Source organism: Chiloscyllium punctatum, chromosome 7 (genome assembly GCF_047496795.1).
Source record: "Chiloscyllium punctatum isolate Juve2018m chromosome 7, sChiPun1.3, whole genome shotgun sequence".
In the NCBI taxonomy this organism is placed as follows: Eukaryota; Metazoa; Chordata; class Chondrichthyes; order Orectolobiformes; family Hemiscylliidae; genus Chiloscyllium; species Chiloscyllium punctatum.
The window spans coordinates 14,052,710-14,077,454 of NC_092745.1; the positions used below are offsets into that span (position 1 = coordinate 14,052,710).

Genomic DNA, 24,745 nt, shown 5'->3' on the forward strand with positions numbered 1-24,745 from the left:
GAGAGAGAGAGAGAGAGGGAGAAAGAGAGAGGGACAAAGAGAGAGAGTTAAAAACAGAATGAGAAAATCCAGAAAAACATGAATGACAAAGAGAAGTTGAGAGTAAGTGAGAGACAGAGAGAGATAGGGCGACGGTGAGAGTGACGGAGGGAAGCAGAGAGCAGAGATTTTTGTACAGCCTCTGCACTGGGAGCTCTCACTGTGGGACACGTTCGGTAAGGGAACCAAGCTCAGACTGAGTAAGTAAACCCTTTTAATACAAAACTTCCATAACACAAATACTGAATTGGTGAAGGTGTTAGTGGGGAGCTGCAGTGAATGAAATGATTGATTGAGGAGCACTGTGTCTAACAGGATGTCCAGCTGTATTTCTTTCGAACCATTGCCCCCTTTAAGCAGCAACATGTAAGTCAGTCAGTTTTACTCACCGTGTGGAGGAGCTCTGTCCATTTGCAGCCTGTGGTCCCATTCCTGCAGCATGGAGTGAAATCAGTGAGTAGCCTCCTGTCAGTCTCAGTGTGACGGACACGGGCAGAGTTTGATGTGAGCTGTGGCTCCCTGTCCCAGTCTCTGATCTCACTGGCCTCAGCAGCAGCAGCAGCAGCAGCACAGTGCGACACCGAGCTCCCACTTCCCCCAGCTTTAACTCTGCTCAATCACACAATCATACAATTGTTACAGTGCACAAGGAGGCCACTATGCCCATCCTGACTGCACTGGCTCTCCGAATGAGCAATTCACTGAGTGTCATTCTCCTGTCTTCTCCCTGTCACCCTGCACATTGTTCCTTTTCAAATAACAGTCTCATTCCCTTTGGAATGTTTCAATTGAAGCTGCCTCCACCACACTCTCAGGCAGTGTATTCCATACTTTAACCACTCACTGGCTGAAAATGTTTTTCCTTGTCTCACTTCTGCTTCTTCTACCAATTACTTTCGATCTGTGGCTCTCGCTCTCTCAATCCTTTAATGAGTGGGAACATTTTCTCCTTATTTAATCTCTCCAGACCTCTCCTGATGTTGAATTTCTCAAACAAATCTCCTCTCAGCCTTCTCTTCTCCAAGGAAGACAGTCTGAACTTCTCCAATCTACTTTCTTAACTGACGTTCCTCATCCCTGAACCTTTCATGGGAATTTCCTTTCACGACATCTGCAACATATTCACATCCTTTGTGAAATATAAACCTTTTCAATTCCCCGTAGTCCCATTTTCCTGCATTTGACTCATTTCCCATCCTTTTTCTCTTCCCATGTACCTGTTCAAATATCTTTTAAATGTTTTAATCATTCTCGCCTCTCCGACTTCCTCTGGCAGTTCATGCAATACCACTCTCTGCCTGAAAGAGGGATATCTCAGGTCCCTTTTGAATCTTTCCTCTTTCACTTTAAACCTCTGCCCGCCAGGTTTGGACTAACCTACCCTGGGGAAAAGACCTTAGCTAGTCACCTATTCTATGCCCATTATGATTTTATAAATGTCTAAAATGTCACCCTGCAGCCTCTGAGCTTCCAAGGAAAGTAGCCGTGCCTAACCAGCCTCTCCTTGTAACTCAAACCCTCCAATCTCGGTGACATCCTTGTCATCGTTTTTACACTGTTTCCATTTGAATGCTATCCTTCCAATAGTAGGGTGATTGGAAACGTGTCCTGACCAATATCTTGGGGAGCTGTAACATAATGTCCCAACTCCCATACCCGATGAAGGCAAGTGCACCAAATGCTTTCTTCACCACCCTGTCTACACGTGACAGCAGGTTCAATCCTCTTTGTGCCTCCACCCCTTGGTCTCCCTGTTTGACAACACTCCGCATGGCCACATAATTAACTGTGTAAGCCCTGGCCTGGTTTTTGTACCAAAATGCAACACCTCGCTATTATCTCAATACATAATGTAAATGTACTCTCAAATAGCCTTCTTCACTGACCATGAAACCGCCAATTTTGGTGTCATCTTCAAACTCACAAACTATACTTCCTATATTCTCATTCAATTTGTTTCTATGAATTACAAACAGTGGTGAACCTGGAAGCAATCCTTTTGCTTGTCACAGACTTCCAGTCCGAACAACAACCCTCTATCCCCACACTCTGTCTCCAACCATGAAGCCAATTTTGTATCAATTAACTTGCTCTCCCTGTATCCCATTTAATCTAACTTACTAACCAGATATCGATGCAGGAAATTGTCAAAGGACTTGCTAAAGTCCATTTCGACAATGTCTACCACTCTGCCGTCAGCTATCTTATTGGTCATATCCTCAAAAAAATTTTGAAAGACACATTTTCCCACTGACAAAACCATGTGGACTATCCCTAATCAATCGTTGTCTTTCCAGATGCATTTAGATCCTGTTTGTCAAAATCTCCTCCAACAACTTACCATTATCAGACTCACCGGTCTATAATTCTCTGGGTATTCCTTGAAGACGTTATTAAATAACAGCTCAACATTACACACACTCCAGTCTTTCAGCATATCACCCGTGGCTGTTGATGACACAAACATCTCCACAAGGGGCGTCACTGTCTATTCCCAAGCTTCCCACAAAATACTGGGATGGAGCTGATCAGGTCCTGGGGATTTATTTATCTTCATGAGTTTAAAGAACAGATTACTGCACCTCTTCTTCTGTGATATGAACTCTTCTCAAGGCATCAACATTTATTTCCCAAATTCCCTTCACTTCCATGTCCTTCTCAACCGTAAATACTGCGGCAAAATATTAGATTGGTAACTCATTCATATTCGGTTTTAAAATAAAATATGAAAAATTCTAAGAGTGAAACTTGGAGGTGATCCATGGGATATGATCCATGATCATGACTTTATGGTGGATTGTCCATTGTCTTTTTCCACTGTCCCCTAAACCTTATGATACAATGATCACTCTTCCCTAAATGTCCTCTCACTGTCAATTGATCCACTTGGATCTCCTCATTCCCAAGATCCAGTTACTGTCTCAGTTGATATTCTGACAATGAAAATCCCCTAATATTTGCATCTCTCTCTAATTCCTTGCAGGTTTGTTCCTCTACATCTTTCCCACTAGTCGGTGACCGACAGACTGCACTGAAAAAACTGATTGCATCTTTTTATTCATTATCTTGAACCAAATCGATTCTGTCCTTGACACCTTTGAGATACCTTCTTTCTCCAGCTCTGCACCGATCTCCTTAATCAATCCCACACCTCTCACCCTTTCCCCCCTTTCCTATCTTTCCTGAACACCTTGTATCCAGGAATATTTAACAACCAGTCCTGTCCTCATTTGAACCTCATCTGTTAGAGCAACAGCATCAGATTTCCACTTGGTAATCTGCGTCTGTAACTCCCCAATCTTATTCCCACACTCCGCGCAGTCCCATACATGCACAGTCAGCCAGATTTAGAATTTATTGCTGGCTCTCTCTCACTCTGAACCTGCCTAAGAAGTTACTATTCCTTACTCTGATGCTAACAATTTTTTCCAGGATTCTGTGATCCTTGATGTTGCTCCCTGATATTACTTCCTGGTTCCCACGGCCCTTCAATATTAATTTAAACCCTCTCCAACAGCACCAGCAAATCACCCCATGAGGAGCTCAATTCCTGCTCTGTTCAGGAGCAACCCATCCATTCTGTAGAGGTCGCATCTCCCACCAAGTCATTCCCAAAGACCCAAGAATCTAAAGCCCTCCCTCCTAGACCAGCTTTCCAGCCCCACATACACCTGCCTTATCCTCCTGTTCCAATCCTCACTTTTATTGGTCAATGGAGTAATCCAGAAATTCCTATTTTTGAGCTCCTGTTGCGAATTGCCTCCCGAGCTCCCTAAATTCCGACTGCAGGAGCACATCCCTTTTCTCCCTCTGTCACTGAGACCAATGCGGACCATGACCGCTGCCTATTCCCCTTGTCCCCTCAGGGTGCTCTGCAGCCACTCAGTGACATCCTTGACCCTGGTACCAGGGAGACAACACACCATCCTGGAATCCCATCTGCAGCTGCAGAAACACCTATTGATTGCCCTCACTCTCGAATCTCCTCTCACTACCACTCTTCCAGTCTTCCTTGCGCCCTCCTGTACAGCTGCCCCCTACCCGTGGTGCCAGGGACTTGGCTCTGGCTGCATTCCCCAGATGAACCATCAGTCTCATCAGGATTCCAAACTGAATTTTTGTTGGAGAGCGAGATGCACACAGGGTATTCCTGTACTAGCTGCCTGGTCCTTTTGGACTGTCTGCTGCTCCCCCATTCCCTCTGTCCCTGCACACTCTGAAGCTGCAGAGTTACCACATCTAGAAACGTGCTCTCCACGGAGCTCTCAGCCTCACGGACTCTCCGCACTGACACCAGCTGCTGCTCAAGCTCCGTAACCCAGAACTCCAACTGCTGTCACTGACGACACTTCCGGTACTTCATGGTATTTCAGGAGCTAGGAAGCATTCTGAAGTTCCCACAAGGAACAGGATGCACACTCTCTCCACTTCGCAAAGTTCCGATGACAATCAGCTCCATCAGGGCTCACAATCCGGAGCTTTCAGTGTTCTGGGGTTTTGCAGAGTCTCTTCAAAAGACATCAGAATTAGGCCATTCGCCCCATCAAGTCTGCTGTGCTCTTTGGTCATGTGTTTCTCAAGACCATTCTCCTGCCTTCTTCCCATTATGTTTGATCACCTTCCCAATCAGGAATCTATCAATTTCTGTCCTAAATACACTCAATGACTTCACCTCCACAGCAATGAGTTCCACAGATTAACGACCCTCTGGCAGAAGAAATTCCTCCTCATCTCAGTCCTAATGAGTTATCCCTTAACTCTGTGGCTGTGCCCACTGGTCCGAGTTTCTCTTACTCGTGGAAACATCTTCTCCCCGCCCACTCTATCGTGGCCTATCAGTATTCTGTAAGTGTCAATGTGATCCTCCCATGTCCTTCTGAACTCCATCAGGTAACACCCAGAGTACTCAATCTCTCCTCATCAGACCAGTCTGTCATCCCCAGGGTCATTCTTATAAACCTCCTCTGGATCTCCCCAATGCAAGAACATTCCTCCTTAGATACAGGTCGCAAAACTGTTCACAATATTCCAAATGTATTCTGACCAGAGTCTCATACAGCCTCAGCAGGACACACCTGCTCTTGTATTCTAACTCAGTTGAAATGAATGCTAACATTGCATTTATCTACCAAATTGCCAACTGAACATACATGCTAACTTTAAGAGAAACCTGAAAGAGGACTCCTAAGCCACTTTGTGTTTCAGAATTCACAATTTCCGCGTTTAGAAAACAGTTTGAGCCTCTATTCTTCCAACCAAGGTGCATAACCTCACACATTCCCATATTGTATTTCGTCTGCCACTCCTTTGCCCACTCTCTGAGCCTTTCCAAGTCCTTCTGCAGCCTCCCTACTTTCCTCAACTCTCCCTGTCCCTCACCTCATCTTTGTGTCATCAGCAAATTTAGGAACAATGCCCTCAGTTCCTTTTCCCAGATCGTTAATATATAATTAATTGTTACATGAATAGTTGTGGTCCCAACACTGCCCCCTGCTGAACTGCATGAGGCACCAGCTGCCATCCTGCAAAAGACCCATTTATTCCCACTCTCTATCCATGTCAGTACCGGGCCCCAAACTCCATGGGCTCTTATGTTATTTAGCAGCGTCCTGTGTGGCAAACTGTCAAAGACCTTCTGGAAACCCAAATAGATTATGTCCATTGCCTCTCCTTTGTCTAACTTGCTCATTAAATCCTCTTATTACATAGAATTCCAGCTTCCCCCTCTCGAACTGCAGGGTGAATTCTATCATATTGTGGTCACTGCCCCTCAGGGTTCACTCACCTTTAGCTCCCCAATCAGAGCTGCCTCATTACACATTAACAAGTCCAGAATTAGCTGTTTCCTAGTAGCTCTCCCACAAGCTGCTCCAAAACAAGCCTCTTGCAGACATTCCATGAATTCCTTTCTTTGAGATCCATTCCCAACCTTATTTTCCCAGTCCACCTGCATATTGCAGTCCCCATGATTATTGTAATAATCCCTTTCTTACATGCCTTTTCTATCTCCTGATTTATTTTCTGATTCACATCCTGACTACTACGAGGAGGCTGGTACATAACTCCCATCAGGGTTTTTGTTCGTTTGTGGTTTCTTAAGTTGACTCACACAGATTCTATGCATTCCCACTTGATATTTCCTCTTGCTGTCGATGTAATTCCAGTTCTTCTTGACAGGGTAAACCGTCTCCACCCATGCCGCACCCTCACACCCCTCACACATCTACCTATCATTAGAAACATAGAAACATATAAAATAGCTGCAGGAACAGGGTATTCAGCCCTTTGAGCCTGCACCACCGTTCAATATGATCATGGCTGATTATGTAATCTCAGTGTCCCATTTCCACTCTCCCTCTATACCCATAAATCCCTTCATCCTCAAGGGCCCCGTCCCTCTTGATATATATCTAACAAACTGGCCCCACCAGCTTTCTGTGGTAGAGAATTCCACAATTTCACAACATCTGAGTAACTTAACCCTTAATCTGAGACAGTGACACCTGGTTCTGGACTTTCGTAATGTCGGGAACATTCTTCCAGCATCAACCCTGTCAAATCCCATTAGGATCTAATATGTTTCTGTGAGATTCCTCTCATTCTTCTAAATCTCAGTGAGTACAAGCCCATTCGATCCAGTCTTTCCTCATATGTCAGTCCTGCCGTCCCGGGAATCAGTCTGGTGAACCTTCGCTGGACTCCCTCAATAGCAAGAATGTCCTTCCTCAGACTAGGAGACCAAAACTGCACACAATACTCACGGTGAGGCCTCAACAAGGCCCTGTTTAATTCTGCAAGACATCCTTACTCCAATACACAAATCCTCTCACTGTGAAGGCCAACATGCCATTAGCTTTCCTCACTGCCTGCTGCACCTGCGTGTCCCCTTTCAATGACACCCATCTCTCAGTGCACCTCACCTTTTCCTAAACTTACACCATTTATTCATAATCTGTTTACCACCAAAGTGGATCATCCCACATTTATCCACATTATGTTGCACTTGCCAAGTATTTATCCACTCAGTCAGCCTGTCCAAGTCACCCTGCAGCCTCTTAGCATCCTCCTCACAACATACATTGTCACCCAGCTTCATGTCATCTGCAAGTTTGTAGGGATTGCATTCAATTCCTTTGTCCATATCGTTTATGTATATTGTGAACAGCTGGGGTCCCAGCACTGAACCCTGCGGTACCCCACTCTTCACTGCCTGCCACTCTGAGAAGGACCCATTTATTCCAACTCTCTGCTTTCTATCTGGCAACGAATTCTCTCTCCATGTCAATACCTTATCTCCAATACCATGAGGTTTTATGTAACTCATTAATCTCATATATGGGACCTTGTCAAAAGCCTTTTGAAAGTTCAGATACACAACATCCACTGGGCCCTGAGGGAGGGTCACTCAATCCGAAACGCTAACGTTGATTGCTCTCCACAGATGCTGCCAGACTGGCTGAACGTTTTCATCAATTTTTGTTTTTGTTGTCCACTGATTCAGCCTTGTCCACTCTCAAATGATCACATCCTCAAAAACTTCCAAAAGATGTGTCAGGCCTGATATCCCTTTAGTAAATCCATACTGACTTGGACCGATCCTGACACTGCTTTCCAAATGCTCGGTTATTGCATCTTTAATAACTGACTCCAGCGTTTTCCTCATATATAATTCCTCATTTTCACTCTCCCTCCTTTTATTAAAAGTGGGGTCATATTGGATACTGTCCAATCCATTGCAACTCTGTCAGAGTCGACAGATTGCCAGAAAATGATCACCAATGTGTCCATTATTTCGACACCCACTTTCTTGAGGACTCTGAGTTGCTGAGCATCAGGCCCTGGGGACATATTAAGTTTTGATATCATCAGCTTCTCCAATACCATTTCCTGACTAACAAGGATTACCTTCAGTTCTTCCTTCACACTTGACCCTCTATCCCCTTGCACTTCCTTTCAATAGGATGTGCATCCCTGGATATTTAGTTCCCAGCCCTGATCCCCTTGCAGCCACGTCCCTGCGCTACAGGCTCATTTACCTTGTTTCATATACTCGATGCATCGAAGTACAACACACTCAGTCATGCACTGACTGTTTCCTTCTCACAGTTAACTCCTTTAGAATTCATAGAAACCCTACAGTGTGGAGGCAGGCCATTCAGCCCAGACTGACCCTCCAAAAAGTATTCCACCCACCCTACAATACCCATGGATAATCCTCCTTACCTACACTTCTTTGTGACAATGGAAGGAAACCCAAGTAGACACGGGGAGAATGTATAAACTCCACACAGACAGTCAGTTGGAATTGAGTCTGTGTCTCTGGAGCTGTGAGACAGCAGTGCTAACCACTGATCCACCATTCCACCCTGCAGTGCCTCAAGTTCGATTCCTGATCCTTTCCATACTCTTGATCCTATTTCTTGGTCTGGATGCTTTAATAAAGTGTCCTGAGCCCCTACCTTATTTAATTAGTTTAAATTCCTCGGAAGCTTCATTGACCTTGGTTTGTGTGGTACCACTTTGCCGACATTATTTCGAATCGGTCATGCATTAAGAGACAAAGCCTTTAAGTTTGGTCTGTAATTGAGCTTCCCTGCACTTTTAAGTTTCCTCAGTACAATATGACATTCATAATATTCCGTCCTTTCCTTTTATTTCCTGGTAACAATCAATCCCATCACTACCCAGAAATCCTCCCTTCTCCTTTAACTTTCATTTTCTCATTTTCCATCCAACTGTTCCAGTTACTTTCTCTTTGAATCGTATTCAGGCTGATATTTATCACTGAACAAACATCACTCAAAATGTTCCATGGCTCATTGTTACTTGTGGGATCTTGCTGTGTACAATTTGGCTTGCACATTTCCTTCATTACAACAGGGACCACATTTCAAACAAGTCCCACACTGTCTGCAAATATCTTTGGGACAGTATGAATCTTTATTTTCTTAAAATGAACTGGGAGTCTTTCAGATGTGAAAGATGCCATTCCAATATTGCACAGTCCTCCTCCTGAACTACAGTTACTGCTTTGTCCCTCTCTGTTGTGAAAACAGACCGGAAGTTTTCATGAGGAACCATTGCTCCATCTTCCACCACTGCACACAAGTTCCCTTCCTGCTATCGAATGGCCCTCATACATTCCTTAATTCTCTTGTTCTTTTTGTGACAATAAAATATCACTGGGATTTCCCTGACTTCATTTGGGCACAGTTCATCCTGTCAGCTGTTTGCTTTCCTCAGGTCCTGGTAAATTTAACCCCTGCATTTTGTCTTTCAGCCCACTTTTACACAATCCCTGCCCAGTTTAGTAAAATGGTTTGTTCCCAAATAAAAACTTTTACACCTGTTCCGTGGTTCTCCATTTCCATCCCTTCTCTCAATCTCACTGAGTTCTGATCACTGTCACTCAAATGCTCCCCCATTGATAGCCCTTCCAGCTGCTCACATCCATTCCATAAATGATGGTCAAAAACTGTTCCTTCTTTTTCACCATCACCTTCTCAGGGGCAATTCGGGATGGGCAATAAATGCTCACCCTGCCAGTGACACTCACATCCCAAGAAGCAATTTTAGAAGGCCCTGTCCTTTTATGGAGTTTGTTAGGTATTGGCTACAAATGTTCAAAATGATTGTTTTGCCAGTGAATGTTCAGAGTTGAAATCCCTTTGAATGGCAGGGACTAAAATTGTTTCTGTTAACTTTCAGGTCGCGACAACTCTCAGCCCAAACTGACCCTGCTGCCCCCCTCCAGAGAGCAGGTCAATGCCAAGGGCACTGCCACCCTGGTGTGCCTTGCCAATCACTTCTATCCCGATGAGCTGGAGGTGCAGTGGAAGAAGGACGGTGCAGTCATTTCGGACGGGGTTCAGACCAGCAACTACCTGCGAGCTTCGGACAGCACCTACAGTGTCAGCAGCCTGCTGACCCTCTCTGGGTCTGACTGGGAGTCCAACGCTCGCTTCTCCTGTGCTCTCACCCACGTGACCCTCCCCTCTCCCGTCAGCAAGAGCATCAGGAGATCAGAATGTGTGTAGAGTGTTTGAGACAGTCCACAGAGGAGACACAACTTTAAATAGAACAGGGCTGAGCTGACAGGACAAAGGTCATTGTCAGCACTGAATTTCAACTCTCTTCCTTCTTGGGATTTGCTCAGAGACACGTCTGAAGTTCAAGGGTTAAGGCAGGTCATTTGGATCATCAAAAACAAACTTTACTGTGCATCACATCCCATGCTGACCTTATTCTAGGAGTGTTCGATTGAACAGTAAAGACTCGTGATGCCAAGTAAAACCTCTCGAAGATTTTGAAGACAGTCAGCTGTACAAAACAATGTGAACCTCAGAAGTCTCTGCTTCAGTAAACCAGATCTCCTTCCTGCTCAGCCGCCAGTTCCAATTTAAGGTTCTGTCACTGTTGAAAGGGACAGGATTCTCAGGTTATTGAGAAAATCTCCACAAGTGTTTTCCTCAAGCTCCATTTTGGCTGTGAATTTGTGCAGCATCCTCTGTCTGGGCTGTTAATTGCAGTCTGTTTTCTGTCAATGTCAATCTGGAAAAGGGAATAAAATGAAGACGATTCAGTCTCTGTCTCATGTGTGCTTTGGGAATGGCCAGAGTTGAAACCTCAGGGAAAGGTGTGCGAAGTGTTAACCTCCACCTTCAAGGTCTGGAACAAGAGGGGGGAATCGAGGGGGGAATGATGTCCCTGGAGCAGGAGGCCAATTCTACAACTGTGTCCAGAAGGGTACTTTCAGAAGGAATGCAGGGCCCCAAGGAATTCTTTCCCAATAAATGGAGAAAAGAAGGAAGGCAGGAAAGGACACTGGGGAACACAATAATCTGATGGAAATTCCCTCACCCATTCCTTAGGCAAAGCAAGATCCCAAGCCAAGAAATTCAACTCAACTATTTGTGAGCCAGTGCCATTGGGAACCCTCTATTTATGAATGTCCCAGAATCTACCGTGGCTCTTTTATTCAAACACAGGATTAGCACACTGACACCACATTCAGAGGAAAATCCTGAGATGGGGTAAGTTTGGTTCTTGATTCCAATGTGAGGAAATGGGGGCTTGGTGTGGAATGTCCAGTCTGAAACTGGTACTTTATAGTGAAGAATAGAAACTGTTGCTCGAATAAAGTCAGGTGTTGATGGGAGTGAGGAATATCTCCGTGATCTGTCTCCAGAATCCACAGATGGTACACATCCTTCTGACAGACCCACGACATCCGATATTTCTCTATCTTTCCCAGAAAAGGTGAAGTATTCTCTGCCTCTCTGGGACATGACATTTTAAAAAGGGCTGTGGGAAGGCAACAGTTGACTCTCAATGACAAAGCCAATGGATGGGTGTGGAGCTGGCACTGTGAAATGTTAGGGCACAGAGGATGACACCAGAAACAATTCAATTTTGTTGCTTTCTCCTTTGCAATTACTAAACTGGTAACAATTACTTTTTGCTCACAATTTTCCCCCTTGTATTCGATCGACGTGCCTTTCTTGCTTTGCTTCTTTTGACTTCAGTCTGTGGGTAGTTCCATCTAAACCCAATCTGCACTCACTCATCCAGGCCCCTGAAGAGATTAGAGACAAATAAAACATGCAAATGCTGGAATCCAAGGTTGATAAACAGGAGGCTGGGAGAACACATCAAGCCCAGGCAGCATCAGGAGGAAGAGAAGTGGACGATTTGGGTACAACCCTTCTTCAGGAAGAGGGGTGGGTGGGTGTTGGGGGACCTGCAGATAAAGGGAGTGGCGGGGTCAGGGTGGTTAGGTGGGGATAGGTGGAGACAGGTAGAGGATAGGACCTGGTTGGCTGAGGGGATGGATGATTCTGGATTCATCTCTGCCATCAACCAATCAGCTCCTCCTCTCTATCTTTCTCAACCTATCCCCACCTCACCATCGTGCTCCAGCCATCCCTTTATCTACAACTCCACTCACACCTATCCCCCCTTCCTGAAGAAGAGTTACACAAGAAATGTCGACCCCTGAAGAGATTAGATGAAGTTATTTCACTGAACCAAATCATCGAGCCCATCAATCCTGAGAACAGATTCCAGCATTGAAGTCATATTTCCTGTTTGCAAATGTAAATGTGTCTCTCAGGTTGAAAGAAGGAAGATTTCTATTGAGAAATTAGTGAGATAAACCCAGATCCTGAACAACAGAACAACAGAATGGAGATATATAAATCAGAAACAGGAAAAATGCAGGGTAGCATATATACTGCAGCTCACACTGAGTGCAGCCAACACAGAGGGGAATGCTGGGAAGTTTGGTCAGTGTGATAGTTCGGTGAACTGGGGGAAGGAGTCGTCTTTTGCTTTTTCAAACTGATTTGGAACTGTCACTTCAGCTGCTGGGAGCCTGCACATGCACTTGGTTTGAAGGAAACAAAATGATAAACAAGAAAATAGGAATCTGGGATTTGTTTAGTTTGAATGGCTGTATAAATAGACTGCTTCAGGACATGTCCATTAGGGGAGGTTAATAAATGGAAAGTATTGAAACTTCAAAACAGAATGGAGACAATTACTGCTCTTATGAAGGAATGGATATTTTTCATTTGTAAGTGAGATCAACATTTCTTTATTGCATTGAAATGATTCAGGGTAAATATATCTGCAGTGAATGTATAAAACTACAGGAACTCCCATTCAGGGAGTTTGGAATGAAGGCTGAATTGAAAAAGCAGTGATGTATCAGGGAGTGCCAGAGATACCTGGAGACTTAGTTCCAGAAGGAAGTTATAGGACTCAGGACTGCACAGTTCAATTCCACGTGTAGTAAGGGGCAGGAGGGTATGACCCGTGAGGGAGGCAGATAGGGAGTTGGAGAATATTGTGGGACAGGAAAACCCCTCACTCTTCTAAACTCCAGTGAGAACAAGGCCAGCCATTCCAATCTTTCCTCATCTCACATCCCACTCATACCAGGGATCAATCGGGTAAAACTCCTCTGAACCACCTCCAATGCATTTATATTCTCCCTTCAATAAGGAGACCAGAACTACACACATTATTTGAGATGTGGTCACACCAATGTCCGGGAATAACTGAAACATCACAATCTCACTTTCTGGTCCCATATGACACCTACTCTTACTTTTACCAGCCTTTTTACTGTCCATCTTTAATTGTCCTGGACAAGATGGTGCTGTAGGTAGACCCACAATGTCCTTACGAAGGGAATTCCAGAATTCTGACCCCGTGATAATATTTCCAAGTCAAACTGGTGAATAACTTAGAGAGAACTTGCTGGGGTGATGTTCCCATTGTATCTGCTGCCCTTGTCCATCTTGATTCAAGTAATCATGGGTTTAGAAGGTATTGTCTCAGGACTTTTGATGAATTTATTGGAGTGCATTTGGTAAATAGTACACACAGATGTTACTGAGTGTTGATTTGGAGGGAATGGATGTGTGTGGAAGTGGTGCCAATCGAACGGGCTAAAATTTAATAAACAAAATTTAAATAAAATAATATAAAACAACTTAAAATTGAATAAAATAAAATGCTGCTGCCTTTTTGATAAAACATCACTGAACCTCAAAATGTTAACTCATCCTCTCCCCACAGAGTCTGCACCTGTTCCCTTTCTCCAGCATCGCGCTTCTATTTGAGATTTGCAGTATTTTGTTTCTGTATCTGTTTTAATGCCATTGGTTATAGGAGAAGTATTGGTCAGAACACTGGCGGGCATTTTGTCTGAGATGATTGGAAAGCCCTGACATTCACATTGACCTGAAAGCGCAGTGGTTCAACCAATCATCCAGCAGATGGCATCTTTTCCTTTGCCAGGCTCAGGATAGTGCTCCAGTCTCTGGAGTGGGGCTTGAAATCTGCAGGTTCAGGTGACGGCGTTACCACTGAGGCTGTCTATTCTTTCCTGGGATGTGGGTGTTACTGGCAAGACTGGCAAGCATTTGTTCCCCATCCCTAACTGTCCTGAAACTGAGTGGCTTGCTCGGCCTTTCAAATGGCAGGTAAGGGTCAGCAACATTGCTGGAGTCCTGGCAGAGTCAGACATCTACAACAGGTCTACAAGAACAAGGCCCTTCGGCCCAATGAGCCTCAGCCAGTCCAACATCCACCTCACTATTCGAATTCCATGTTCCAGCACTTGGCCTGTTACACTGTATGCCTTGGCATCACAGCTACACATCGAAATACTTCAATGTTATGAGAGAGCTTCTGCCTCAACCACCCTGACAGGGAGTGAATCCCAGACTGCCACCACCCTCTGGGTGAAAATGTGTTTCCTTACGTTCCCCCTTAACATTCGGCTATTTATCTTTAATCTGTACCCCTCCGGTCATTAATCATGACGCAACCCCATGTCACCAAGTCTCCCTTTATTGACACATGAACAGTCCTTGACTGTAATGCCTCATAGAGAGTCAGGCACCGGAGGCTCGGGGTCTCTGACGCTCAGCGAGGATGTCAGCGTTAATGTCAGCGAGGATTCTCCCGGTTATATCCTCGTGACGATTTGAGTTTTCCTTGTGAAACCCAGTTGGGAATTTTAATGACACTGAATCTTCCACACAATCCCACCTCTCTTGATGCTCACCCTTGTCTGGTTAATTCTTCCCATTTCCTTCTCCTCTCTGAGTTCATTTCATTTCAGTGAAGTCTGTGATAATTCCATGGAGGATGTGTACTAGAAACCGCCACAGAGAATCTCCCAGACCTTCAACAGAAGGAAGGCCAATGTTTGCAGCAAGCCTGGACTGTGCCCTTGTGTACCTTGCCTGAAGGATCCCATGTGATCTGTCAGCCTCCATCCCAGCCTGATAACCATCTCGGACATTGGATGGAAATGCCCAAGGAGCAGGTTAACTTGGTGCAAAAAGCCTTTCAGCTGAAGCTTCAGTGTTTGCGCTCAGTGTGCATTTTCCTTTGCTCATTGCTCCCCTTTTACATGATAATGAGGAAAGAACTCTTGTTGGTGCTGTTTTCTTTTAATCATCTCAGAATATTCAAAGCTATGAGCACAGAGCAGTCACGTTCACGGACAAGATAGTGAGGTCCCGCAGGCAGGAAACGAATGACGAAACACATCTGTTTTGTTGGCACGAGTTGAATAGTGAACAGGACACCCGAGGGAATCTTTCAGAATGGTATCTTGTCGAGCTCCCTGAGGTGGGGGTGGGGGTAGTCGGGGTGTGGTGGGGATGGAGCCTCAAATGATGGAGCCAGAGACTGTGCAACTTTCAGCTTGTGCACCACAGTCTCAGCCTGTATTCTGTGTTCTAATGTCTGAGGTTGCTTTCAACCCGAAGACCATTTTGACGATGAGGCAGGAGCATTGCCCATGGAGCCACGGTCAGTAACAATGTAAACTGTGTGGCTCTGAAAGCCTGAGTCTGCATCTCAGCTCAGAAGGATATCAGCTCATTCATCAAATTTGTTTCTGCCCCTCTGCAGGCTGACCAGGCTGCCGGTGCCTTTCCAATACTCCCACGTTTCCTCTTGTGTCACAGCTCATTCTCCTGAGGGATAGTTTACTCGGAGTCGAAAAGTGTGGCGCTGGAAAAGCAAAGCAGGTCAGGCAGTTGTGCTCAGGCCGATGACATGACCTTGTCCCTCTGTCAGATCCTCTTCAAGAAACTCATGGCTCACCACCGCCATCTGCAGGACAATTAGGAAAGAGCAACAAACAAGGATGGAGATGGGGACGTGGAGCTTCAAATACTGATCTTTGCACTTTGGTAGCAAGCTTTGATGTCTGTTTGTGAGATCTTTGCGTATATTTTTTTTGCTGATCCCACTGCTAATCCGAAGGACACTCCACCCTTCATCAGACAAACCAGATTCGCCCATTTCAAAGCTCTGTTTCTGGGACGGGTCCAGTCTTTCAATGAGATGAATTCAAGCCTCACCAATTTGTTCATTTGAATTGGATGCCATTTATTTTGATTTCTCCTGGGATGGAGTGGGCGTTGACGTGTCGGTTATTTGTTGCTCTCCCCGAATTGTCCTGGAGATGGCGGTGGTGAACCATGTAATATCTGGGAAGCAACTGACAGGTCATTCCCACTGGAATCCACTGGAATGACTGTGGGTTTGTTCGCGGCTAATGGAAGGAGGTGTTACCCATAATCCTCAGCTGCTGTGCAAGTACTCTATAGTTACTGGAAGGGAGTTGTTTCACTGTGCCCACACAATACAAAGTCAGAAAGCACACAACACCAGGCTCGAGCTCAACAGGTTCATTTGAAATCACAAGTTTTCGAAGCGCTGCTCCTTCATTAGGTGTACCCCAGTATCCCCCACATTACTGAACAGTACAAATAAACTGGGGCTCTGCGAGGATCCAACCAGCTCAATCTTAGAGAGTACAGCTCTTGAATCAGGATGCCACAATGAAAATACCCTACATGCTATGATATATCAAAAAGAAATACATTGATGTGACTTTAGATTGTCTTCAGATTGTGCTTTTTTTCATTCTGTGATCCAAGTAGACATTGTCAGTATTGGGTATCACAAACTATGTTTCCTCCATTAAGCACTTTCCAACACACTCTCTCCATCTTGCTTTACTCCTCATTGACACTTTGACATTGTCCCTGATCCCTCACTCCGTCCCAGTCCCAGAGGAATTGATGCCCGGAGTTCATGACCCCGCACTGTGTGAAGGTTGGTGTGAAGTGAGGCCAGTGTGTTGGAGCTTGGGCTCCTGCCTCAGGCCCAGGTGTAGGGGCCTGTTCAACAATCTGCACATTGTCCTTTTTCTCTTTCTGAATGAACTGAATCAAGTTGCAGTAACGAGCTGGAAACAAGTTGTCTTATCTAAAATGTTCCCAGCACTGGGCACCGAACTGGCTGAGTCAGAGGAGACAGAGGGCAGTGATGGAAGAACGGTTTTCAGAATGGAGGGCTGTGACTAGTGATGTTTCGCAGGGATCAGTGGTGTTCATGATCTCCATAAACGATTTGGAGCAAAGCGTTGCTGATCCAATGAGTAAGTTTACGGTTGATACAAAGATTGGTAGAGTTGCAGATAATAAGAAGGATTGTCGGAGGATACAGCAGGATATTATATCAGTTGGATGCATGGACAGAAAAATGGCAGATGTAGTTTAATCCAGCCAAATGTGAGGTGATGCATTTTGAAAGGTGATGGACGGGTGGGAATTATACAGTGAATGGCAGAATCCTTTGGACTATTGACGTGCAGAGGGATGTGGGTGTGTATGTTCACAGATCACTGAAGGTGGCAGCACGGGGAGGTAAGGCAGTAAAAAAGGCTTAGGGCCTGCTTGCCTTCATTGGAAGGGGCATTGGGTGTAAGGATAGACAAGTTATGCTGCAGCTTTATCGAACATTAGTTAGGCCACACTTGGGATATTGCATACAGTTCTGGTCACCACACTACCAGAAGGATGTGAATGTTTTGAAGATGGTGCATAAAATGTTTTTCAGGATATTGTCTGGTCTGGCGGATAGTAGTCCTGAAGAAAGTTTGGATAGACTGGGTTTGTTTTCACTGGAACGCAGAAAAATGAGGCGTGTCCTGTTAGAAGTTTATAAAGGAGTGAATGGGATATGTAGAGTGGAGAATATGAGGCTTTTCATCCCCAGGGTGGAAGGGTCAATTATTGGGGAACAGAGGTTCAAGGGGCAGGGGAATTTAAAAGAGATGTGGGAGGCAAGTATTTCACCCAAAGGGAGTTGAGTCCCTGGAACACACTCCCAGAGGAGGGGGGGGAAGGAGACACAATAGAGTCATTCAAGAAATACCTTCACTAATGCATGAATAGGAAGGGAATAGAGGGATATGAATCCTGTAGGTGAAGATAGTTTCAGTGAGGAAGGGCAAAATGTGTCAGCACAGGCTGGAGGGCCGAAGGGCCTGTTCCTGTGCTGTATTGTTCCTTGTTCTTTGGTCCCTGCTGTTGAATTGGATTCTCGGGAGCCAGCTCCGTATGAAGAGCCTGTTCTCATTCTTTTGTTGGATTTCATGGGGCAGCTGCTGCTTCCTTGCTACGTCACTGATCAAACCAACAATGTGGGAAGACTCTTGATATTTTAAATACACTGTCTGCAGGAAAATGTTTGGCCGAGGTTTTAATATTGTTTAATAAGATAATGACATCAATATACCAGTGTTGTTTACAGCTGGGAACATTTAACATCATTGTCCTTGTTTTAAATGGACACTAACTCGTGATAATACATTTTACAAAGTTTCTCTCCCCTGACGTGGTATGAAGAGGTTTGCAAACGTTATTTTGATGAAGACAGTGCATCTTCAACACCATGTGACGGAGTGGGTGGCTGTTTGAATTCTCACTTGTGATAATACAGTTTTAAATGTGTCAGTGTTACTTTCCCCATTCTCTGGGGGGTGTCGCTGTCACTATCCCCACCCCACCCTTCACTCTCGGGGTGATACCATTTTTCGCATCCTTTCTGTCTGAGAATGCTCCTGTTCTTGTCCCCCCTCTCTCAGGGGCTGGGTGGGTGTTTCACATGCACCTGGTTTGTTAGTTCCATTGGCTATCTTGTGAAATGGATAATCCCTGTTTCACTCTGGTAACAGTGAGTTAAAGCCCGGCACAGTTCACCCTTCATCTCCATCATATCTCAGGGCCTAAGGTTGGTCAGTACTGTCTGGCTCCAGAACAATCCCACCACTTCTCGCAGTTTTCCATCTTTCCTATCTTCACTGAACACCTTGTATCCAGGATTCCCCAGTCCTGCCTGATCTCTGTTAGAGCCACAGCATCAGTTTTCCACTTGGCAATCTGTGTCTGTAACTCCCCGATACTGTATTATTGACCCATTTCAGTCTGTTTCCCATCAATCAGGGTCCTTGATTGGCAAAGGCAGCATTTAACGAATCTCAATGATTGTGGAGACCTGGTGAGGTTGGGAAAAATCAGAAGGATCAGTTGCACTATTTGCATTATGTACAGGGTCCGGGACGCAACAAGCGGTACCTGGGATGCCAGGGGACCCGTTGTGCTCGGATCTGGGACTGAGGAGCCTGTAATCTCTGATTCCTGTCCCTGATTTGTGGGTCCTCTCTGATGGAGACCATTGTGAAATCCATTGTCAAGATCGCCACCTCCTGGCCTGGAGAAGCAAGAACATGCAGTGCCCGGAGGAAAAGCCTGAATGTGATCAGAGGACATGGTCAAAAATCATACGACGCCAGATCATAGTCCAACAGGTTTATTCGAAAACATAATCTTTCAGAGCCTCGCCCTTTCTTCAGATGCTCAGAGGAGCAAGCAAGGTGAACTTAATCAACAGAAAAAAAAACTCTGCTGTTCATTTCCTTCTCGGTTGACTCCGATCTCCTCAATGACATGAACAAGGAACAAGGCAAGAATAAAGAATATAAGGGCATCACCAGTGACCTCCTGAAATTCATAAGAAACCTCACCCAGCACTTTGATGAAAAGTAAGAGTATGTGAACAATACTTAGTGACAATATTTTCCTGCTTTTTCAGTTTTTAGCATCGATTCAAAGCAGAAAGAGGCTTTCTTTCTCCTTCCCCCCTTGAAACTCTTACTGAGATGATCAAACTTAGCCATAGTTCATGTGACGGGCTGAGAGATTGTCTAATGATTGAGTGAGGGGACTGGGTCAGGGTTCCCTAGAATTCAGAAAGCTGGGATGAGATTTCATTGAAACATTTCAAATTCTCCAGGGCCCTGACAGGCTAGATTTTGGAAGGATGAAGCCCTACCTGGGGATTCTAAAGCAGAGTCCCAGTCTGGGAATAAGGGGTTAGACATTTAGATCAGAGATGAGGAATGGGTGCCACAGTGGCTGGCGCCACTTCCTTACAGCGCCCGGGGACCTGGGTTTGATTCCACCTTCAGGCAACTGTCTGTGTTGAATTTGTATGTTCTCCCTGTGTCTGAATGGGTTTCCTCTGGGTACCTCAGTTTCCTCTCTCAGTCCAGAGATGTGCAGGTTAGGTGGATTGGCCATGGAACTGGTTAGTAGAGGGGGCTGGTTCTGGGTGGGATGCTGCTTGTACTTGATGGGCTGAATGGCCTTCTTCCGCACAGTAGAGATATTATGATTCTATGTTGCTGTGGGTCTGGAGTCATATTTCAGTCAGTATGGGCAACGACAACAATCTGATGGACATTAGTGGGCCCGACAGGGTTCTCCCCCAACAATGGTCGTCATTGGACTCTTAACTCCAGAGTCTTTTTGAATTTAAAATTCCACTCCATGCATTGCCAGGGTTTAGATTAGATTCCCTACAGTGTGGAAACAGGCCCTTTGGCTCAACAAGTCCACACCGACTGTCCGAAGAGTAACCCACCCAGACTCATTCCCCACATTCACCCCGACTATGGGCAATTTAGCGTGACCAATTCACCTAACCTGCACATCTTTGGATTGTGGGAGAAGACCGGAGCACCCGGAGGAAGCCCATGCAGACACAGGAAGAATGTGCAAACTCCATAAAAGGCAGTCACCTGAGGCTAAAATCGAACCTGGGATTCTGGTGCTGTGAGGCAGCAGTGCTAACCACAATAACACCGTGCTGCCTGTGGTGATCCCAGATCCCCCAGAACATTAATTGGCTCTTGTGATGAATAATCTAGTGATGATACCATTAACTCATTGCCTCCCCACATGTGGAATATCTCTATCTTGCATTTATTCAAATGCCTAAGTATCGATGAGTATCCCAAAGATTCAAAACCCTCTGAGTGAAGAAATATATAGCATCCCTACAATGTGGAAACAGGCCATTCAGCTGAAACCGCCTCTCCAAAGAGCATCTCACCCAGACCTACTCCCCTCTAACCTTGCATTTCCCATGGCCATTCCACCTAACCTGCACGTTTGTGGACTGTGGGAGGAAACCAGATCTCCTGGAGGGAACCCAGGCAGACACAGGGAGAACGTGCAAACTCCACACAGTCAATTGCCCGAGGGTGAAATTAAACATTTGTCCCAGTGCTGTGCCAGCCCACTTGCTTCTGGGCAATAAATGCTGACATAGCAAGTGATGCCCAACCCAGTAAATGAATTAAGAAAAGATCAGTCAAGGTTTGGATAGGACTATGATGTGTTACTCCCCATTTGCCTGGATGGGTGCAGCTCCAAAAACAATCAAGAAGCTTGATATCATCCAGTACAATGCAGCCTGCTTGATTGGCACCACATCAATAAACATGCACTCCCTCCACCACTAATGCTCAGTAACAGCCGTGTGCACCATCTACAAGATGCACTGCAGGAATTCATACCAAGTCTCTTGAGACAGCACCTTCCAAATCCACAATCATTTCCATGTAGAAGGACACAGAATACTACCAAAAACAAGTTTCCCTCCAATCCACATAGAATCTTGATTTGAAAATATGTTACTGTTCCTCCAGTGTCGCTGGATGAAAATCCTGAAATTCCCTCCCTAAGGGCATTGTGGGTTTATCTACAGCACATGGACTGCAGTGGTTCAAGAAGGCAGCTCACCATCACCTTGCAAAAGGCAGAATTGTGGCTCAGTGGTTTGTGCTGCTACCTCACAGCACTAGGGACCTGGGTTCAATTTCACCGTGGAACAATTGTCTGTGTGGAGGATGCACATTTTCCCCATGTCTGTGTGGGTTTCCTCCACACAGTCCATAGATGTGTTGGTTCGGTGGATTCGCCATGCCAAATTGCAAATAGTGTCGAGGGATGTGTTGGCTGGGTGGGTTGACCATAGGGAATGCTGCAGTACAGGAATGGGGTCAGTCCAGATGGGATGTTGTTCGGTGGGTTGGTGTGGATGTGATGGGCTGAATGGCATGCTTCGACACTGTATGATGATTCCATGAGTCACAAGGGCAACACAGAATGTGTAGTAAATACTAGCCGAGTCAGCAACACCCATGTGCTTCGAGTGAGTTTTAAACAAAAAGACCATCTGCACTGCTTACTATTCCATCAGTCTTTGTGTCAATTTGGAACTATGATTCTCATTAATACATACAGTAAGTAGTTAAGGCCTCACCACAGAATCCTTGTGGAACACCACTCGTCTCTTTCTTTCTCTGTCCTACATCACAAAACCAGCCTCATAACCAAGTCAAACATTCATTTTCAATCCCATGTGTTTTAAATTTGATCAGCAGACTATATTGTGGGAAATTATCGAGTACTCCTGAAAGTTGATGAGACTTTTTGCCCAATCGACTATTTTGTTCAATGCATTTGGTTTGTTCGTCAGAATCTACCCGTCACAAATCCATGTGGGCTATTTCCAATTCTCCACATGTTCATTCTTTCTGCTGCTAATGATAGATTCCAATGAAACCCTCAAAAGAGATGTCAGATTGGCCAGTATATAATTTCCTCGGTTCCCTCTCTCTTCTTTCTTCAACCCGTGGAGTTACAGCAAGACACTTTCCAAATTAAAGGAATGGTTGCTCCTTTGGAAGCTGATGGGAAAAGCTTCTGAAATTTCTCCCCCCTCCCCCTTCCTTTAAGCCCCTGAGGTCCTGGAGATCTGTCAGCCTTAAGAGCTGCTCACTCTCCAATGCTGTTTTCTGGCATGTATCAAGTTTTGTGAATTCCAGTCTTCAGTTCATTCCTAACCTCCCTGGAATGGAAGCTGGATTATCCCTTTCCTTGACTGTGAAGACTGACACAACTAATTATTGTACATATCGGCCATTCCCTTAGTGTCATTCATGGAATTCCCAGCTTGTTTTTAAAGGGCTCACATTGCACAGGCACCCCCTTGAATTTCTAATTTTCATGTAAAGCATTTGTGTTATTCTTGTGACCCCTTGCAGGTCTCTTTCTCAATCACTTTCTGTAGCTCTTGCTTCCTTTTTGTCTTCCTTTGCAGTTCTTCATATCTTCCTTCAGTTGCCTGAATTTTCACTGATATTCCCACATTTGAGTGTTTTCATCTTTAGTTTTCTGTTTTCTCCCCTTATTTTATCAGTGACAATGTGTTAACAAGTGGGGACCTGTTCCGTACTGAGCGGAATTCATTTTTAACCATCTCCCCGTCTCATTGGGAGTCTGATCTGACAATGTTGGCTGACACCAATCTCTATTGCATTCTGTTTTCTGGGAGGTGGGTGTCACTGGCATAGATCAGTATTTGTTACCCAAGACTAGTTGCCCTTGAACTGCTGGCCTTGCTGGGGCCTCTCAGAAAGCACCCAAGGGTTAACCAGATTGCTGTGGGGCTGGAGTCACATGAAGTCCAGACTGGGTAAGGCTGAGGCTGGACAGCAATCAGTGATCATTATCATGGTCACCATTAATGAGGCTTGCTTTGTGATTTGAATTTAAATTCCAGCACTTGTCACTGGGGGAGATAGTACAGTTCGATATATAACAGTGGCAGGACCTCTGTGTTGTATCTCAATGAAAGACAACAGCTCCCTCAGTTTTGCAGTGTCAGCCTTGACTGTGTGTTCAACAAAAGAATTAGGAGCAGGAGGAGGCAATTCAGCCCTTCGAGCCCGCTCTGCCATTTAACAGGACCGTGGCTGATCTTATCCTGCTCTCAACTCCACTCTCCTGCCTGCTCTCCATCGCTCTTTATCTCACTTTTCATCAGAAACACATCTTTCTTGAACCTGTGGATTGATTCTGCCTCCACTGCACTCTGGGGCATTGAGTTTCACAGATTCACAACCCTCTGGGAGATGTAGTTTCTCCTCAGCTCAGTTTTGAACCGACCTCCTCTCACTCGATATCGATGACCTCTTGTTCCAGACTGTCCTACAAGGGGGAGCATCTATTCAACATCCACCTTCTCAATCCCCTTTCACATTTTCTATCCCTCAATCAGAGCCCTCCTCATTCTTTTGAACTCCCGTGAGTACAAGCCCAAGCTCTTTAACTGCTACTCATGGGACAGCACTTTCATTCCTGGGATCAGTCAGGGGAATATCCCCTGAACAGCCTCCAGTGCTGAAGGACTCTATGATCAAAATAGACTCCCCAAACCGTCTGAGACAGAGGTGACAGTGCTCCCACTGACCAGGTTCCAGTTTGTACAGGGCACTGCTCTCAGCTGGATGGTTGGGAGTTTGAGCTGATCTTAAGCTGTATTTTGGAGAGGAGTAAGCAACCTTTTTGATCAAAGCATCCAGAAATGTGAAGGTGACATTTATGAGTAATTCAGAGCAATGATCTACTCAGTTATTTTGACTCCTGGGGCCTGCTGAGTACTAAAGCTCAGCATTTAGGGATTGCTGAGAAATATCTTCATTGCCTTGGACATTAATTGTATTTTTCAGGTTCCACATTTTAATGAAGAGTCCAGAAGATTATAGCTTTGGGTTATTTCCCGATCTCATTGTTGCTGTCTACAAGGCTGTGAAGGACACAGAGTGGAAGAAGTACTTTCCGAAAGAATAGAGACTGCTCCTGTCTTCAAAGGGTTGCCATCTCTTGAGTGGATATGAGACAGAACCACATGCTTCAGGGCAAGAATGGAAAGAAAGAACTTGCATTTGTAACACAGAATCCCTAGAGTGTGGCGGTGGGCCATTCAGCCCATTGACTCCATACCCCCCTCCGAAGATGATTCTATCTCGACCCCTCTCCTATCTCTGTTTGTTGGAATGGCTACTCCACCGAGCCTGCACATCCCCGTGCACTCTGGGCAATTTAGCATGGGCGATTTATCGAGCCTGCAGATCTTTAGCCTGTGGGAGGAAGCCAGGGCACCTGGGGAAAGCCCACACAGACACAGAGAGAAC

General features: G+C 45.3%; 1 long non-coding RNA gene across 1 annotated transcript; it reads left to right on the forward strand.

The window, feature by feature from the left end:
* Window positions 1–202: 202 nt before the first annotated feature.
* On the forward strand, window positions 203–10,621 carry LOC140479408 (uncharacterized). The gene is made up of 2 exons (XR_011961021.1): window positions 203–239; window positions 9,748–10,621. It is a non-coding gene; the product is annotated as an uncharacterized lncRNA (long non-coding RNA).
* Window positions 10,622–24,745: the final 14,124 nt, after the last annotated feature.